Source organism: Staurois parvus, unplaced genomic scaffold (assembly GCF_062004578.1).
Source record: "Staurois parvus isolate SC_StPar_1 unplaced genomic scaffold, SC_StPar_1.0 ptg000415l, whole genome shotgun sequence".
Classification (NCBI taxonomy): domain Eukaryota; kingdom Metazoa; phylum Chordata; class Amphibia; order Anura; family Ranidae; genus Staurois; species Staurois parvus.
The window spans coordinates 2206362-2227585 of NW_028318211.1; positions in this window are offsets into that span (position 1 = coordinate 2206362).

Consider the following 21224-nt stretch of genomic DNA (forward strand, 5'->3'; position numbering starts at 1 on the left):
TGTAATGTAAAAATAATACCCTAATGCCATATTGCATTAAAAAGAAAACTGGTCTGCCTATAGGGGCCTTTTGGTTTTATCAAAACCTAAGACTTTTTTTAGCTAATACCTACTCCAGTATGGAAAGAATGTTTTAAGCTTCACGCCAAACAATATATTTTAAAAGACAATTATAGTGAAAAATAGAAGCATTTCCTCTGCTCAGTTCTAAAATATTACAACTCATTTTTGACACTTACAATGTATTTATTTGAACTATTTCATGCAAAAACAGCACCAAATTTATCAGTGAAGGAGGGATTTTTCTTTCTATTGTTTAACCAAGGGTTCAGTAAACTCCACAGCTCAGCCAAGTGTCTGTGCTTATGCTTTAATTGGTAAATCTAGATGTCTGTCTAGGAAATTTGCTGTAGATATGTCTTTTACCAGTCTTATGATGCTGCATGACACCTGGCTGCCTTCCTCTTTTTATTGGAAATTAACAGGAACACAGAGACAGGAAGTTACATCATAATCACAAACTTTTACATCAGAGAAGATCACAGTAAACAAGCATTAAATTCAGCGCTATTATAACATAATGGCAGAAAATAATAATAAATGTATGTTACATAAAAATTGTTGTTGTAACTATGTCTGTGTAGTACTCAGAATGTGCCCTGGGTTCCCTTGCTAGTGCAAAGGCTGCCAGTCACAAGCTCGGTTCCATGCACACTGACAGCACAGACTCAGTCTAGCGGATGTCTTTTTAGATTTTATTCCCAAAGAACTTGAACAGGAGAAGAGTCAGGGTCACAGGATACTCCAAATGATAGCAAAAATAAGGAGGACAACTTTTCACTAAGCTTCTCTAAACTCTGGTTGCCCATGAAAGTCCCAAAACCAGGAGCTGCTCACTCTGTCCGAGGAACCATAGACCATTCAGTTTCCACCAGGACATCCTCCGTGCGGGAGATAAAAGATCCCTTCTGACCAGGACGTCTGTCAGAGTCTCCAGCAATAATACTTGAGCAGTCTTCACCAGGCCTTCAATCCAGCTCCTGCTGGGACCCAGACAGCAATTCCTTGTCTCACTAGCTATTTCCCAGGGGCACTAGCACCAGAAAAATTGGAACACTCTCTGGAGAGCAAAGAACACTCTAACACTCTGGATAGGCCTCCCAAGCATTTATCACCCCCCCCCCCAGCTATCTTCTGAATGCCTTCTTTCAGGGATTGGTTGGGCCATGATAAATATTCATATTGGTCATTTGACTCTATATTCTGGAAGCTTCTTCCGGAAGCAGGTAGGAGAAATCAAACCAGGAGATCTTGACCAAACAAAAAAAAAATTACTGCTCCACTGACTGCAATTAAGCCAAAAACTAAATTTAGCCTAACAACCTACCTAAAGGGATTGGTATATCTGCATAAAGCAGTATACTAACACCCGCATTTAACAACTACTTCTCATATAAGTCCCATCTTCTCTCAGGGTCACCATTTGTAGATAATCTCAGGTCTTGAGTCTGCTTTAGGTACTGCATAACTCTTTAAATAGCATTGCAGTCCCTATACCAGAGTTTATTTACACATCTGCAAAGCAGTGACATGATAAAAAATAAGTAAGTAGTAATTCTGTAATTTCCAAATCTTCTGCTGATTGTTACCTTACTGGTGTCTGGATACAGAATTTTGTAATCATTTGGAACTCACTGTAGCCTCCAAACATACCTTCCTTAGCACAAGATTCCCATTGTGTACACTTTTTGTTATGAACATGTACTGTACATATGTCCTGTTTCCAAAGATTTTAATGTGTTTCAGATCAGGCTTCTTTTCATTTTTTAGCTCATTTGGAGTTTTCTCTATACCAGGTAAGTGATTTTTGAGCAGTCTGACATAATTGCTTCTCCCCAATTATTGTAGCCACATCATAAAGCATGCTCCTGCCACTTTTGCATAAAATGCGTTTTAATTTCTCTACAGCACCATTTTGTTCTGGGTTGCATGGTACGGTACTCATGAACATAATACCAAATTCCCTCAGAATAGCTTTTGTTTTACCACTAGTCTACTCTGTGCCCCTGTGTTATGAGTATTTTGGGTATATTGAAGATTTATTGCTTACTTGGGTCAAGTTTATCTGGAAAATCATCCTTAACATGTAAGAGGTAGAGCACCATATACACTGAGTCGTCAACAACAAATGTGATATTTTGTTTCCTAGAGACTGAGCTTTAATAGGAAGGCATAGATCTAACTAAATGAGTTGCAGTGGCTGATTACTCTGCTGGACATTTTTTCCCTTTATTTAACCGGTACACTTCATTATGTGACTGCATGAGTCATTTTTCTACCAATTGCATGCTGATCTTCAGATAGTTTCTTTATAGTTTTGCGATGTCCAAGTGGACCACACCAGGTTTGAACACAGTTCAAATGTTTTTCCCTTTTGTCATTGTTAGCCACATCACTGCCCTTCAGCTGATACAGTCCAGTTGATTTTGCCTTTAGCTAATATGTGATTTCCTTTGTTTAATTTAAGAGTAGGAACATGAAATACATCTTTCATGGGTATCTTCCTGCAGACTGCTGAAGACAGTTTAGATAACCTTCCCCTATTCCTTCTCAGACCATATACCACCCGTTAGCGGTTATATTTATCTCTGTCCAAAGCCGACCATACATTGATTGATTTTAATATAACTGATTCCTCCATCAATGCTTTACAGAGTGCAGATAGATGAATATGTGGTGCTGGCAATCGTATTCTGACATCCAGTGCCAATGACTCCCAGCACATAGAACAGTGGCTGCATCTGATTGGATGTGGTTGCTTTTAGGATGACAATTTTCCAGCAGCCTCCTTCAATTGTTCAGTCAAAGGATGTCAGCAGGGGAGTGCTGCCTGGGTCACCCATGAAGCAAATTTTGGCCACATCCTAAACTACTGGGCATATTTAATCCAGTATGACTAGCTTTGTCTTGATCTAGCTTAATAAAGCCAATTTTACCTTTATTAGCTTTATAATCAATGCACCAAGTGAAAAATGATGAGGCCCTCTTTTTGAAGAGAAAGACACATTGGGGAGGATTCACTAAAACTGGTGTGCAGAGAATCTGGTGCAGCTGTTCATAGTAACCAGTTTCTAGCTTCAGATTGTTCAATTAAGCTTTGACAATAAAACTTGGCTTAATTCAATTTAATTGAACAAGCTGAAGTTAGAAGCTGACTGGTTACTATGTACAGCTGCACCTGATTCTATGTGCATCCGTTTTTGTAAATCTCCCCCATTCATTATCTGAAGCATCTTCTATTCACTTCTTTTTAGTCTTTTTGTTGTTTAAAGCTGGAGTGTAGGTATGATATTTATTGCATGGTTATTTTGGTCCAGCTCGGGCCATAGTAGGTATGCTTAACTCATACCTAATGGACTGCTATGGAAGGTGGTAATCACTGTAGTAGTCACCGCTAGACCAAGCTGGACCAATGTAGCTTTGCAATACAGATCATACCTAGACATTAGCCTAAAATTATAACTAAAGGTAAAACTTTTTTTTCTGCTTGAGATAGAGTGCAGAGGGATTAGAACACTTGTCAGTTTTGATTTTTGTCTGTGCGTAAAGGAAATTCACCTTCTCTATTTGACCTGTTTACCAATATTGAAAGTGAAAGTAAAAGAAAATCCCAAATTTCAGATTGTCCCCAGAAATGTTATAGAAAGGACATCTTTCAATGGGGACACTAGTTCTGGTGACCTGGGGTTCCCCAATGGAATCCCTTAATTTGCAGGGATTTCCTTTCACTTCCTGTTTTGGCTATGAGACAGAAAGTGAAGGGAAATCTCCCCAATGGCAAATAGATGGTGAAAAAAAAATTGACAGGGTTTATAACCCTGTCTTGCTCTATCCAAAATGAAAAAAAAAGTTTTGCCTATAGTTTTACTTTAACTTGCCTCTTTTTCTGATTCACTATAGCTTTTCAAATTCTACAGTTTGCATTTAAAGGCCAAGTTCACCAGAAAATAACCTATGCAGCAAGGGACAAGGTATTAAAAACTGTGTAGTTTTTTAGACTCTTACCAGTCTAATGATGCTGCTTGACATATGGCTGCCCTTCTAGTTTTTATTGGAAAACAACAGGAACATGAAGATTAGAGAGTATATCCTAATCATATACTTCCACAAGAGAGAACATTACAATAAACTAGCATTACACTCCGTGCCATTAATAATAGCAATAAGTATAGTAGAATATACATTGTATGAGAATTTTGTTATTGTAACTATGTCTGTATAAAACAGTATGCTGAATGTATGCATTAATACATTCTTGATGTGTCACAAAACACAGCAAAAATATCATTAAAAAAACCCTGTACATTTTATCATTCAAAAGTGGTCCATAAACCCAAGCCCATTGACTAAGCCTAAGCTAAGGTGATGCCAACTGTCTTGTCCCAATGCGAGAGGCTGCAAAAAGAGGCTGATCTGTGTGAGACATTACACAGACAAAAGCTGCAAAGGCATCAGTTTTTACTGATGGCTCAATCCTTCTGAGGAGAAAGATGCTTTTTTGGAAGATTTAGTAAAACTGGTGCACACAGAATGTGGTGCAGCTGTGCATGGTGACCAATCAGCTTCTGACTTCAGCTTGTTCAATTAAGCTTTGACAATAAAACCTAGAAGCTGATTTATTACTATGCACAGCTGCACCAGATTTTGTGTGCACCAGTTTTAGTATATCTTCCCCATTATCACATAAAAGTATGGACTATGTACCATGCTGTGAAAAGCATCAAGGAAGATTTCTGTATTGTGTGCTGCAAACTATGATAAAACCTCAAACCTCTTTGAACAGGTGCAGCTTTATGAGTTTCAAATTGGATTTAGCTTAGCAAGTCTGTGGTGTCAGAGGTACTGTAAGACATGGATACTAGCAGGATCCCATGGGGCAAGCAGATTTTTCAAAATTAAACCCGTAGGGTTCAACATTGAGTTGGCCCACCCTTTGCAGTTATAACAGCTTCAACTCTTCTGGGAAGGCTGTCCACAAGGTTTAGAAGTGTGTCTATTGGGAATGTTTGACCGTTCCTCCAGAAATGCATTTCTGAGGTCAGGCATTGAAGTCGGATGAGAAGGTCTGGCTCACAGTCTCCGCTCTACTTCATCCCAAAGGTGTTCTATCAGGTTGAGGTCAGGTCTCTGCGCAGGCCAATCAAGTTCCTCCACCCCAAAGTCTATCATCCATGTCTTTATGGACCTTGCTTTGTGCACTGGTGCGCAATCATGTTGGAACAGGAAGGGGCCATTCCCAAACTTTTCCCACAAAGTTGGGAGCATAAAGTTGTCCAAAATGTCTTTGTATGCTGATGCCTTAAGAGTTCTCTTCACTGGAACTAAGGGGCCAAGCCCATCACCTGAAGAACAACCCCACACCATAATCTCCCCTCCACCAAACTTTACACTTGGCACAATGCAGACAGGCAAGTGCCATTCTCATGGCAACCGCCAAACCCAGACAAATCCATCATATTGCCAGACAGAGAAGCGTGATTCATCCCTCCAGAAAGCACATCTCCACTGCTCTAGAGTCCAGTGGCGGCGTGCTTTTCACCACTGCATCCGACACTTTGCATTGCACTTGGTGACGTAAGGCTTGGATGCAGCTGTTCAGCCATGGAAACCCATTCCTTGAAGCGCTCTACACACTATTGTTGTGCTAATCTGAAGGCCACATGAAGTTTGGAGATATTTGGCTATTGACTCTGCAGACATTTGGTGACTTCTGCGCGCTGTGTGCTCAGCATGTGCTGACCTGACCCTGCTCTGTCATTTTACGTGGCTTACTGTTGTTCCCAGTTGCTTCCACTTTGTTATAATACCACTAACAGTTGACCGTGGAATATTTAGTAGCAAGAAAATTTCATGGATGGACTTAATGCACGGGTGGCAACCCATCACAGTACCACGCCTGAATTCACTGAGCTCCTGAGAGCGACCCATTCTTTCACAAATGTTTGTAGAAGCAGTCTGCATGCCTAGGTGCTTGATTTTATACACTTGTGGCCATGGAGGTGATTGGAACATCTGAATTCAATTATTTGGAGTGGTGTCCCAATACTTTTGGCAATACAGTGTAATTACTGTCTATAAATAGGAAAATAAAATGTTTAATTTTCCTTTACACAAAGGCCCAACATCCTTGGGCCTGTAATATTATCTACAGTAAATAAAAGCATTAAAAACCTGTGCTCTAGGTTATTTCAGCTACAAGATACCCCTAATTAAATGGCAATCAAAATAGAGCATAGTGTAGAAACATATAATTACATACTATAAAGCATTTGAAATTCTGCCAAAAAAAAATAGTATTTGTTTAAAATTCACACGAAAAAACAAAAATGCTAAATGTGCCCTAAAAGCCTAAAGAAGTTTTGGTTCTAAAGGGATTAAATGTACTTTTGCCTGTAAGATTAGTTTGCACAATATGATAAAAGTGAAGGCATTCATGTCCAATCTTTAAAACAATTTTGGATAGAGTGTTAGTGTGTTGCTTTGTGTGTCCCCATTGGGGAGATTTCCCCCACTTCCTGTCAGTGATGGAAAAGCTCTCCAATGGGAACACACAAAAACAAATATACAGCAGAATGAGAAGTGAACTTGGATTAAATTTTATAGCTCTCTGTACATTTCTGTCTTGTATACATAGCATCCTGGACATGGCAATTTTATTTTTGACAGGCGGCACCACCTGTCTAGCTTGACCATTGAGGTCAAAGGGAATGTGCCCCATCAGCAAGCCAATCACTTGGATCATTGCTGAGGAGCAGTATTTTAACACAGAATTTCCCTAGATATAAAAAGCAGACATAATTTCCCTAGATATAAAAAGCAGATATAAAAAGAGGTAGCAGGATCACCTCCTGAACTCCTGTCAGTCCATGCTTTACTGCCCTCTGAAAAACAATCCACAGAGCTTCACTTTTTAGAGGGTTAGAGGCAGAACTGCAAATGTGAAAGAGCCAAAAGTGGGAAATATCTTCCCAATAGTGAGGATCACAGAAATAAAAAAACTGACGATAATTAGAGCACTTTTGCATCTAAAAATAAACCTGTATTTTAGAAGTCTCTGCTATGGTATGGGGTTACAGGATTCCACATTATGGGTTAGTGTTGCTTCGTCTATGTTGGCTAAGAAGCACTGACTGTCAGATGAATACAGTTATATAACATGAAATCAGGTCCGAGAGGATTAAATAATGACTTCTGAGACCATCAGGATTGCACCTGAGAGCCGATAAATAAACACAAATATATTAGTCTGCTGTGACATCATATGTACATTTGTGTTTCTTTTTTATGTTTTCAAGGCGGTAATAGAAAGTAACCCCTATGTATTGTCATTGGGGATCTGCAAAATGTTAACTCTTCGCTTCAACAGCAGCAGTGAACTTGTTTTTAAATAAATCAAGTCATATGTCAGTAGAATTGATCTGGACTTTCCAAGCACTTCAGCCAAGTACAAGTATAGATAGGCCACCCTTTACCTTTATCCAACAGGTTCATACACTGATAATGAGATTAAAGGGACACTAAACTCTGGTTTAAAAAAAACCCATTCGAGTATTCTGTACTCTTAACTCAAAAATGTACCTTCTATTGCGCCCAGCCTCCTCTACATCTCCAAATGTAATCTTTTTGTTGTTGTTAGCAGGTACAGTTAGTTAGTCTGCCACTAGTTGGCTCTTTCCCAAAATTATGTGGTAAAGGGAATTATGTAATTGGGTGTTAGGCCCCATTAAGAGGAAACCTTCCTGAAGTTATGTGTTGGGTGGAGTTGATGCCCATATAAATGCCAGGATGGGAGGTGCCTAGTGAACTGGGGCATAGGAGCCAAACACCATAGAGCTATTCAAATGTAATGCTGTTAAGGGTCCTTCACAGACCTGAAGCACCAGGTGAGATAGTTCAGCACCCAGAAGGACCAGCTGTAGTCGCTCTGACTCTTTTATGGTCTGACATGGACTATGAGCGGAAAGCAAAAGGCCTTTTAGGCCAGGCTAAGTGCCCTCTGATGTGAGTACTACTACACCTGGGAACACAAGTAACATCTGGTAGCATTCCCAGCTGGGCAGAGCTATAGAATGGGACATAGAGAGATAGACTGGCAAACTCATTTTTCTTTGTTTCTATTATAAAACTTTGCAAATAGGTAATTTTTTTCCTTCACTGATGTGTGTTGATGAGGCTGCACTGATAGGCAGCACTGATGGGCACTGATGAGGTGGCACGGATAGGTGGCACTGATGGGCACTGATAGGCAGTGCTGATGGGCACTGATAGGTGGCACTAATAGGTGGCACTGATGATGGGCACTGATAGTCGGCACTTATGGGCACTGATGGGTGGCGCTGATAGGCAGCACTGATGATGGGCACTGATAGTTGGCACTGATGGGCACTGATAGGCAGTACTGACTGACAGCACTGCTGGGCACTGATGGGTGACACTGCTGGGCAGCACTGATGGATGGCACTGATGGGCACAGGTGGGTGGCACTGATTGGCACAGGTGGGTGGCACTGATCGGCACAGGTGGGTGGCACTGCTGGGCACAGGTGGGCAGCACTGGTGGGTGGCACTGCAGGGCACCAATCATCAGGGCACTTATCATCAGTGCCCTGATGATCAGTGCCGATCCCATCCCTGTGACAGCGTGAGGAAAGTGCAGCCGATAACCGATTGCATTTCCCAGTGATCAGTGTGTCATTGGACACGGCTGATCATGTGGTAAAAGGCCGTTGTGATTGGCCTTTTACCATATCACGTGATCACGGAGATCGCCGGGTGCACGCCCCTGGGGGCATGCAGGAGAGTGCGTTCTGGGAGGACTTACAGACTGTATACTTCTGCTGGAAAATCTTCAGAGTCTCGTGCATGCCAGACCTTGTTGGAGCTCTCTCAGTTGCACTCTCTCCTACTAGAGGAACTGGGCACTCAAACAAGACGTTGGTATGTGTTAGGACAGAGGGTGTTCTATGAGTAAGGAAACAAAATTGGAAGACAGTTGGCTAGGGCGGTAGAGTCGATGAGATTGTTGCTACACATACATCACCTTCGAGGGTCACAGAACAAGCTACTTTCTCGTAATGAAGAGATAGTACATCACTGTGAATGCTATTATAGGAGCCTTTATAATTTATGACCAGAAACCCAAGCTCCTTCCATTTCCCATACCCAGCACATTAGGTGATTTCTGGCTAAGTATGGCCCAAAGGCTGTCTCTCGCCAGGTAGCCCGAGACCTTGAGCGTAGCTTCTCCCTGGAAGAATTTCTTACTGCCCTGAAACAGATGAAGCCTGGTAAGAGCCCCGGTCCTAATGGCCTTACTCTGCAGTATTACAAATTTTTCCAGGAGGTTTTTGCAGCTCGCCTACTGGAGATGATTAATTCACTGGCAGATTCAGTTTCTTTTCCTAAAAGCTTTCTAGAGGCCCATATTACTGTAATCCCTAAGGAAAGAAAAGATGCATCCAGAGTTGAAAACTACCAACCAATATCGTTTCTTAATGTTGATTTAAAACTGTTCGCAAAGATCTTAGCAAATAGGCTGCTTCGTTTGTTACCCTCCTGGGTGGGACTAGACCAGGTGGGTTTTGTCCCAGGCAGAGAGGCCTGTGATAATACCATTAAAGCCCTTAACCTTCATCACTGGCTTACGGCCATTCAAACCCAGGGTTTTTTTCTATCCCTTGATGCCGAAAAGGCATTTGATAGGGTTGCGTGGCCTTATATGCAAGAGGTCCTTCGGGTGGTCGGATTCTTTCCCAGGATGGTGGCCAATATATTGGCATTGTACTCCAATCCGACTGCTCGAGTCCGAGCTAATGGTCACTTGTCGGAGGCCTTTCCTATAACCAATGGCAACCGACAAGGTTGCCCTCTCTCCCCTTTAATTTTTGTTTTAACGCTAGAACCCTTTTTGAATAGGATTCGATAACATAAGGACATAAATGGCCTTTCAGTAGGAGGTAGGGAATACAAGCTGGCTGCATTTGCTGACTATCTCATATTGTTCTTACAGTCGCCTCAGCTTTTTTTGCCTGTTTTGCTTTGCAAACTAGACTGTTTCCATACCCTTTCAATTTGAAGATCAACTTTCACAAATCCTACACTCTGAATGTCTCCTTGCCGCAGTCTGTTCTGGCTCAGTGTATGGAACACTTCCCATTTCATTGGCAAGACCACGCTATTACCTATCTTGGTATACAGATTCCAGCTTCCTTGGCTGACCTTTATGACAGAAATTTTAAACCACTTCTTACTACAATTCAAGGTGACCTTTAGTGGTGAGCCAGTCTTTATGTCTCCTGGTTTGGAAGGGCGGTGCTTGTTAAAATGAACATACTTCCTAGACTGCTATATTTGATGCAAACCATTCCTATCACTCTCCCAAAGTTCTTCTTCAAAATGTATAAGACGGCATGCTTACAGTTTATATGGAAGAACTCGACGCCTCGTATTAAATATTCCCCGCTCACTCTCCCAAAACTGCAAGAGCATGTCAGCCTCCCTGATATCCACAGATATTATTTGGCCTGCCAACTAGTTTGTGTTGTACACAGGTGTATCCATGCTGCGGGGAAAGCATGGGTGGATCTGGAGAAGGACTTGTGTCATCGACATGTGCAGTTTTTGCCCTGGACCTCCCCTCAACATTGGCTGAAAGGTGTGCTACACCACCTTTCTTATAGGCCCGTCACTTAAAATTTTTCAAGAGTCGTGTAAATCCCCACTTTTTTCGTCTAGTCCTGGTCCTTTAATATCCCTCCGAGATAATACGGATTTTCCTCCTGGGCTCTCAGGCGTGTTCCTAAATTTAGAGTGGCCCCACAGAGATGTTTTGAGCTGTCATTTTTTTTCTTTGGGGGAAATTTGTCTAGCTTACATATCTTGAGTCCATCTCCTCTACTAAGACCTTCTCGCCCTGGACCTATAGACAACTTAAGCATTTCCTACATCCTACCACCACTGTACAACCGTGGTCTAGATTCCTAACGCCTTTTGAATCCTTGTGTAATTGAAAGAGACCCCAATCCCATTTGATCTCGAAAATTTACTCCATGTTGCTGGCTTGCTCTTTGGATCTATCGGATAAGGCAAGAGGGGCTTGGGAAAAGGAGCTCCAGCTCTCATTTCCAGATGAAGTCTGGGAAAAGCTTACTGAGTCTGTTCACAAGGGCTCCCTTAACGTAGCGGTTCAGGAAAATGCCTACAAAGTTAGAGCTTGATGGTATAGGACTCCGGTGTTCTTGCATAAATGCTACCCCTTAGTATCTAACCTGTGTTGTGGGAGACAGGAGGGATCTATGCTTCATATATGGTGGAGTTGTGATCTTCTGACACCCTTTTGGTCTGCTGTACATAAACTTATTTGTCAAATTACTGCATTTACCTTGAATTTCACCCCATCTCAATATCTATTTCATCACTCTACCATCCCTCAAAGAGCATGTTTCAAGTCCCTAGCCATGAACATAGTGAATGCGGCTAGAATGTGTATACCGTTTCACTTGTGCTCTCAGACTGTCCCACCGATTAGAGAGTGGTTTATGAGAATTAATAAAACTGAGGAAATGGAAGAGCTTATTTCTGTTTCACGTGAATGTGAAAATATACAGAAATTTCTCACAGTTTGGTCTGACTGGCTACGCTTTACGTCCACTGCGGATTACCCGAGTACTGTTTGAATGATCTTTCTGGATGACCTTCCTTTGGGCATTTAGAGATGCCCCTCTTCAGTTCTTCCTGCCCAGACACTGTCAGTGGGGGTAGCTGTGGAATCTTTGGAATTTCTGAGGTGATAGGTCATGTGCTTGTAGGAGAGGAGCACCAATTGTTTGTTATTCGCTCATCTCTTGGGGTTTTTTTTTCCCTTCTTCCCTCTTCTTTTTTCTTCTCTTCTTTCTCTGCAGTCTCGTTGTGTTTGTAATCCTGGTGTACTACAGCTGAGGATGGAATTCTATTATTGATTGTTCTGTATACCCAGTAGGTTGATAGAACTAATCTTCTGACAGAATATAGCTTGCATGCTCCTATTCCTCTGTAGTACCTTGATGTTGGATTGAGTTGTTTCTTGTTCTAAACTGACTGTATGTGACTGTTCCACATATTTTCTTTCTTTCTGATGTAATGTTCTCACTTAAAAATAATTTTCCAATGCTGTTCTTGTTGATACCATTTGTCTTCAATAAAAGACTTTATGGAAAATAAAAAAAAACTTAGACTTTAAGGATGTGAATTTCTGCATTCCTCAAGCATCATCAGTCTCATCTGTATCATTTTACACACATAGAGATTAGTGATTAGTCCAGGATGGGTAAAACCACTGCAAACATTAGGGGATTATAGACATACTTGTTATTTTTTTCTTTAAAAAAAATAAGCCTTTAGAATTACTTCAAGTGAAACAAAAATGTCCAATTCCTTTAAATAACATGCCTGAGGGTTTCCTAAACCTGCCTGTGAAGAGGCATATCTCTGTGATGTACAAAAAGTGCTGCAGCAGCATTTATTTTTACAAAGGAAAAAAGCTTTAAAATAGTCAACAAATTACTTTGACAGCTGTCATTGACCACTTCTGCTATCTATCTTGGGTGACTTTTGCAGGGATTTGTGTGCTTTTTTTAAGATACGAGCATTTTAAACTGTATATATAGTTTTTCTTTCTTTCTTTGGAAATTTAATTTTTTGCTGTAGCACATCCTACAGCATGAATGAAAAAATACACCCACAAAATGCATACCAGGTGTGGATTTTAAGTGGGTTCCTCAACCAACAAAGAAACTGAAAAAATGCATAAGGTCCCTCAGGATATCCATACCAGATACTTATGGTCTGGTTCAGAATATAAGGGGAAGGTCATATACAAAAACAAATTGTTTCTACTCAATCTAAAAATTCATAGCAGACCCGTAATACAAGTAGCCTGACTGTCCAGAAAAGGGGGGAAACTAGCTTGCACCATCCCACATACTTAACCACAACATCGAGGGGGTGCCTTTTCAGGGTGGACAGCCCTTTGCAAAGCAACTTGTTCCCATGTTGTTAAAGACAAGGGACTCTTCCCTACAACCCTTGTCCAATGGTTGTGGAGGTCTGTGGGAGGAGGGCTTATCAGAGTCTGGGAGCCCCCTCCAATAATAAGGGGGCCCCCAGATACCTCCCCCCCAAGTGAATGAGTATAGCGTACATAATACGTGTACCCATTCACAAAAAATTAATGTACCCTGGAAGTAAAAACACCCAAATGTTTGAAAAATCCTTTATTTAAAAAATCAGAAATCCCCAAAAATGTCTCTCGTAAATCATCATCAATCATGATGACTCGCCATTAAAAAAAACCTGACCTGATCTAATTACCTTGCACACAGGTAATTCCCATTTCAGTCTTTGCAGATGACACCAAGCTGTGCAGTGGAATAACGTCCTTACAGGATGTCTTCAACTTACAAGCCGACCTCAATGCACTGTTTAATTGGGTAACTATGTGGCAAATGAGGTTTAATGTTGATAAATGTAGGGTTATGCACTTGGGGGCTAAGAATATGCATGTATCATACATACTAGGGAGGGGTACAACTGGGGGAATCAATGGTGGAGAAGGATCTGGGAGTTCTGCTAGATCACAAGCTTAATAATGGCATGCAATGCAAAGCTGCAGTTTCTAAAGTGAGCAAAATCCTCTCTCCTCCAGAGAGAGAGATATCATATTACCCCTGTACAAATCATTAGTACCACCTCATCTGGAATATGCTGTTCAGTTTTGATCATCAATTCACAAAAAGAACATTGGGGAACTTGAGAAAGTACAGAGAAGGGCAACTAAACTGATACGAGGCATGGAGGAGATCAGCTATGAGGAAAGATTAGAGGAACTGAGTTTATTCTCTCTTGAGAAGAGGAGATTAAGGGGGGATATGATCAACATGTATAAATACATCAGTGGTTCATATAGTGAACTCAGTGTAGAGCTATTAACCCTGAGGTCATCACAGAGGACAAGGGGGCACTCTTTACATCTGGAGGAAAAGAAATTTAATCTTCAAATACGGAAAGATTTCTTCACAGTGAGAGCTGTGAAAATGTGGAATAGACTCCCTCAAGAGTTGGTTCTGGTCAGCTCAGTGGATTGCTTCAAAAAAGGCCTGGATTGTTTCTTAGATACACAGAATATAACTGGATACTAACATTTATAGGTAAAGTTGATCCAGGGAACATCCGATTGCCTCTCCGGGGATCAGGAAGGAATTATTTTCCCAGCAGGTGCAGCTTTAGAAACCGCAGCTTGGCATTGCATGCCATTATTAAGCTTGTGATCTACCAGAACTCCCAGATCCTTCTCCACCATTGATTCCCCCAGTTGTACGCCCCTAGTATGTATGATGCATGTATATTCTTAGCCCCCAAGTGCATAACCTTACATTTATCAACAATAAACCTCATTTGCCACATAGTTGCCCAAATACACCGCTGACAACCCTAGACCATTCAGGGTATGAATCATTAACCACTACTCTCTGAATACGATCTTTTAGCCAGTTTTCTATCCATTTACATACAGATTTTTCCAAGCCCATAGACTTTACCTTACACATTAGCCGTGTGTGGGGAACTGTGTCAAACGCTTTTGCAAAATCCAAGTATATCACGTCCACCGCCACCCCTCTGTCCAAGGTTTTGCTCACCTCCTCATAAAACTCAGATTTGTTTGACAACTTCTGTCTTTCATGAATCCATGCTGTCTGTTGCTTAAAATATTTTTTCCAGCAAGAACTCATCTATGTGGTCTTTTATTAAACTCTCCAGTATCTTCCCAACTATAGAAGTTAAACTAACAGGTCTATAATTACTTGGTAAAGATTTTAACCCCTTTGGCACCACATTGGCCTTACGCCAATCCAGTGGTACTATGTCAGTCAATAAAGAGTCCCTAAAAATGACAATGGCTTTGAAATGACAGAGCTCAATTCTTTAAGGACCCGTGGGTGTATGCCATCCGGTCCAGGTGCTTTATTCACCTTTATTCTGCCTAAATATTTTTGGATCATATCAATTGTGAGCCAATGTGGATCATCTGGAGCTGTGTCAATACCATGCCCATTATGGACAAGAGCTCCCCCATGCTCCCTTGTATACACAGAGCTGAAGAAGGTATTTAATAAATTTGCTTTCTCTTTGTCTCCTACTGACACCAATAATGGTGCCTCATCATTAGTGTCAGTGTGTGAGGAATAGTGCCCCATCATTGGTATCAGTGGGAGGAATAGTGCCCCATCATTAGTGTCAGTGGGAGGAATCGTACCCCATCATTGGTGTCAGTGGGAGGAATCGTGCCCCATCATTAGTGTCAGTGGGAGGAATCGTGCCCCATCATTGGTGTCAGGGGGAGGAATAGTGCCCCATCATTGGTATCAGTGGGAGGAAGTGCCCCATCATTATTGTCAGTAGGAGGAATAGTGCCCCATCATTGGTGTCAGTGGGAGGAATAGTGCCCCATCTTTGGTGTCAGTGGGAGGAATAGTGTCCCATCATTGGTGTCAGTGGGAGGAATAGTGCCCCATCATCGGTGTCAGTGGGAGGCCCGGAGGGATAATGCCACATCATTGGTGTCAGTGGGAGGAATAGTGTCCCATCATTGGTGTCAGTGGGAGGAATAGTGCCCCATCATTGGTGTCAGTGGGAAGAAAAGTTCCCCATCATTGGTGTCAGTGGGAAGAAAAGTTTGCCCTCATTGGTGTCAGTGACACCAATGAGGGGGCACTATTCCTCCCACACTGACACTAATGATGGGGCACTATTACTCCCACTGACACCAATTATACTTACATCGCTGTGCTGACCCCTGCTCCTGCCCGGGCTCCCTCCTTCAGGCACAGACACTTACCCATCAGCTGTCTTCCTTCTTTAGCCACTCTCCTCCTCTTCACCGGCTCCAGCTGCTCCAGTTGCTCCCTCACTTGATCTTCAATCTTCGCACTGCTCCTCAGCTCTTCTCCAGGCTCCGCCTCCTCACCTGTGATTGGCCGCCTGTGTGCCTTTTCTGAGCTACAGATCTGACGGCCAATCACCGGTGAGGAGGCGGAGCTTGCAGAGGGAGGGACAGGCTGCCATAGGCTGCCCAGTGATCCCAGGGGTGTGGCCAGATTCAAGGGGTGGCTTGTCATCCTGCCCACATTGCAATCAAGATCCAGGAAGATGAAGACACCAGACGGACACCCTCAGCACCCCTCCTCCAGCAGCGCCTTGTGGACTGGATCGACGTGGGACACGGAGTCAGGTAAGACACAGCAGCCCCTGTCCCTTCCCATGGAAGTGTCCCTTCCGTGGGAAAGGGGGGGTGGTGCTGCCATCGTGCCACCCCCCCCCCCCAAAGTGCCGCCCTAGGCAAATGCCTTGTTTGCCTCGCAGCAAATATGCCTCTAGGACAAGTGAGGGGCAGTGGGATAGGAGGGGTGCAGAGGGACAGGTAGGGGGCAGTGTGACAGGGGGCATGGGACAGGATTGGGGCAGCGGGACAGGAGAAGCGCAGTGGGACAGGAGAAGCACAGAAGGATAGGTGAGGGGCAGTGGGACAGGAGGAGCACAGAGGGACAGGAGGGGGGGCAGCATGACAGGGGGCATGGGACAGGTGAAGAGCAGCGGGGCAAGAGGAGCGTAAAGGGACAGGTGAGGGGCAGTGGCACAGGAGGAGCGCAGAGGGACAGGTGAGGGGCAGTGAGACAGGAGAAGTATAGAGGGACAGGTGGGGGGCAGCATGACGGGGGCATGGGACAGGATCGGGGCAGCGGAACAGGAGTAGGGCAGTGGGACAGGTGAGGGGCAGTGGGACAGGAGGAGCGCAGTGGGACAGGTGAGGGGCAGTGGGACAAGAGGAGCTCAGTGTTACAGGTGAGGGGCAGTGGGACAGGAGAAGGAGCACAGAGGGACAGGAGGAGCACAGAAGGATAGGTGAGGGGCAGTGGGACAGGGGGCATGGGACAGGATCGGGGCAGCGTGACAGGAGGAGTGCAAAGGGACAGGTGAGAGGCAGTGGGACAGGAGGAGCACAAAGGGACAGGTGAGGGGCAGTGGGACAGGAGGAGCGCAGAGGGAAAGGTAGGGGGCAGAATGAGGGGGGGGCATGGGACAGGATCGGGGCAGCAGGACAGGAGAAGTGCAGTGGGACAGGAGAAGCACAGAAGGATAGGTGAGGGGCAGTGGGACAGGAGAAGTGCAAAGGGACAGGATCGGGGCAGTGGGACAGGAGGAGTGCAAAGGGACAGGTGGGGGGCAGTGGAACAGGAGGAGCACAGAGGGACAGGCGAGAGGCAGTGGGACAGGAGGAACACAGAGGGACAGGTGGGGGGTAGCATGACGGAGGCATGGGACAGGATCGGTGCAGCGGGACAGGAGGAGCGCAATGACATAGGTGAGGGGCAGTGGGACAGGAGGAGCACAGTGGGACAGGTGAGGGACAGGAGAAGGAGCACAGAGGGACAAGAGGAGCACAGAGGGACAGGAGGAGCGCAGAGGGATAGGTGGGGGGCAGCGTGACAGGGGGCATGGGACAGGATTGGGGCAGCTGGACAGGAGGAGAGCAGAGGGACAGGTGGGGGGCAGTGGGGACAGATGGCGGGTAGTAGGACAATATGGGGGACAGGAGGGGGGAAGTGGAACAGGTGGGGGGCAGTGTATTGGGGGGACAGGGAGACAGGAGTGGGAAGCACCAGTCCTCCGAGCACTTACCTGTCCAGCAGCAGCTCCTCCAGATGGTGTCAGCATCACTCCAGGTCGGGTGCATGTGTCCCTTCTCCCCCAGGATCTCTGGCAGCGGTGGCTGCAAAAGAGCAGGCAGGCTCCTCCACCCTGACCTCGTCCTCTTCTGCTTCCTCCTTCGCTGGCACCTTCTGGCCTTCCTGCACATCCCGGCGTGCACTGACAGTGCTCCCCGCCCCTCACGTGCTCCGAGTGCACACCAATGATCCGCCCACCACTCCGCTCTCCTCTGCAGCCGGTCCATGGCCCGGGTGACCCTCCTTGTGTATCGGCTTTACCCTCAGCCATGGCGGCACTGCCGCTGACACACAGTGTCCCTTCTGCCTGGGGGGCATTCCGCCCCCCTGTAAACTGCCGCCCTAGGCAAACGCCTTGTTTGCCTCGCGGCAGATACGCCCCTGATGCCAGAAAGTGAAGGCAGTAAACAATCCCCTACTTACGACACAAGGCAAATGAAGTGCAAAACAGTGTCAGTGCAGATACACATAGACACATGGTGGGTTATTTACATAAGCTGGAATGTGCACCAAACAGCTTCCAGGTTTTATTGTCAAAGCCTAATTAAACAAGCTGAAGATAGAAGCTGATTGGCTACCATGCACAACTGCACAAAGTGTAAATTTACAAGTGTAGTCAGGTGCTGCCAACTGTGTTCTCTGCCGCCCATTCTCTGCCCACTGCGCTGTGTTGCTGGAGCAGCTCTGTGTGTGTTTGATCCCTTGCTGCTGCTGGCTGTATGCAAGGAACTGTTGACAGGTGCAGCTGTGGACTGTGTGTGCCTGCCCACTTCATCCCCCTTGCTCCTACTCCCCCTCCATCCTGGCAACAGTGGCTCTGAGCAAACCAGAGCAGAGAGAACGTGCTGTGCAGCCACACAGGGGACACTTAGATTTCTAGGTAAAGTAGTGCTGCTCAATACAAGTGGATGGAGTCTATAAGGATGTGGACTTCCATACTCAGAAATCCCTGTTGACATAAGAAGGAGAGACAGAAAGTTTCCTGGGTAATTCTGGACAGATCTCGGTCCTTTGCAGGAGAAAGCCAAGCCATATCCTTGGCTGGGACTGTGCAGAGATCAGGGTGCCATCTTAGTGGTGCAGGAACTGAGAGAGTGCAGACCTATGCTGGGGTCTCTATGCCCACACCAGAGACCAAGGACTGAGACATTGAAAATTCTCCTGCTGTGCTGGAACTCAAAGCTGGAAGGACCCATTTCTGTGTGTGCCTACAGTCAGGGGGAGCCAGTGAGGACCTATTCATGAGGACCTGATGACTGAGACTTCTGGGATAACTGACTGCCAAGTGTGTGGGACCAGACCTGTTGCCTGTGGTGTGGTGAGTGTAACTACAAAGGTTAATTCCTTGCTGCACACAGTTACTGCAATAGAGACTGCTCTTTACTTAGCAGTCCATCAGCCATCGATTATACACTCTTTAAGGTACAGCTTCATGTGCACCACCTTGCAGAAGGGCCCCAATGAAAACAGGCTAATACTGAGAATTAATCGCTAGGTACTTGTAGTCACCTTCAGGGTTATCTCTTTGTCAGGAATTCATGCACCCACCCACTTTTGGGACTGTATTCATAGCATACACAGGAGGAGCTTTATTTTTTGGTTAATTAATGCCAATAGTAATGCTTAAGTTACAGAAGTGTGAGCAGCCTTCAACCTGCAACCAGGTGTGTCAGTGGGGACCAAGCAGCTTAAAGAGTCATGGCAGAACAGAGAGCCCTTCACCTCAACCAGCTCCTACAGGGATAAGTTCTACACACAAAAGCACAGCAATCCTGGATGTGGGATACACCTTACTAGAGGTAACTATTTTTATGACTAAAAAATATTTGCCTAGAATTCTGATTTCATTCCCCACATGGACCATAATAAAACTGTTTAACAATATGGAAACATTTGGCCCTTATGAATATAGGGGCTGATAGCACAGATCACAAAGTAAAAACATACAAAGGTCTACAGAAAGAGAGCATTATGTTGTGCACAGTTACATAGGATTATGCACATGGGGCTTTAAACATATGGAGATAGACAAAAGGATTAAGCACAAGGAAAAGAATATTTATTTTAACCATGCAGCTGCAAATTTCTCAATTCATTAGACTCAGCTGAAAATCAATATCATTTTTTTTTATCATGGTAACCAGTAGTACGGGAGTACGGAGACTCACCTTTAAAGTAGCCCATTCAGTTTAAAATAGAAAGTAAATTATTTATTTATACTGTATATAAATGCTTTATTTTTCTATTTTATATAAATGATCATATAATCTCTGTTCTCAGCTATATATGGGGGTTACAGAGCAGGGGGTGGGGAAATAGCAGTACTCTGATCTTCCCAGTGAATAACTGTGCAGGGGGGAGGGAGTCAGCAAGTGTCTAATCATTGGAAGAAAGGCAGGCTGCATAGCCAGAAAACTGACCACTATTAGATAGATGTGTTCTCATGCCTAAAATGATCAGTTCAAAATTGGAAAGCAGGGGAACTGGCAGGAATACCAGGTATTTCACACAAAGGAAACAATACAAAATGAAAAAAGAAAACTATTGACACCAATGGTGGAACTACCAGGGTCAAAAAAGGTCACACTTGCTACTGGGCTCTGGCATTTTGCCACCATGGGGAGGCCCAAGGTAGCAGGAAGGGGACCCTCCACAGAACACATGAAAGGGTCCAGCTGCAGGACCAAAATAAAGGATCTTGCAGTGGTAGTAATGGGCCCTGGGTTCAGTGAGAAGGTTCCCAGACCCAGAGGGAAGGGAGGCCCATCATGGTTTCTTGCATCGGGGACCTGAAGGTTCTAGTTATGCCTCTGTTCAGAAATATGAAATGTTGGGGTAGCATATTCTTGAATGTAAATCAACATCAAGTCTCAGCTGGTCATTCATGCATTTATCACAGTCTACATTGAATTATTCAAATTCCATCTAGGTTTTAACTTTGCTGCAGAACTTGAAGTAGTACATTGTGAATTACCCAACTTATAGCAAATAGCACTGCTAAGCATCCAAAGATATTTTTTAAAGCCCAAGGCTTTGGCTAGGCAAAGTTTTACCACCACCACCAATCCCCCCCCCCCCTCATTCTGATCACCCTCTTACCCCTAGCATTTTTTGCTGGAATACCTGGTGAAGGAATTCTAGACTTGCCTTAATTCACCCTGGGTATGGGAGCCTCATAGTCCAGCACTGCAGAAGTGCCTGCACTTGGTATTCTCAAGACTGGAATATCAGGTGACTAGGGCTTTACGTAACTAAAATGGGCCTTTAGTTGTTTTTTTTTATTTTTTTTGTCAGCAATTAGTTAGAAGTGGGATGGGGGCTATGAGGGGGAGAGGTTGCACAGACAGTAGCTTTAACTGCTATTAGAATTGACAATTTTGAAAAGGACAATTGTAATTACATGAAA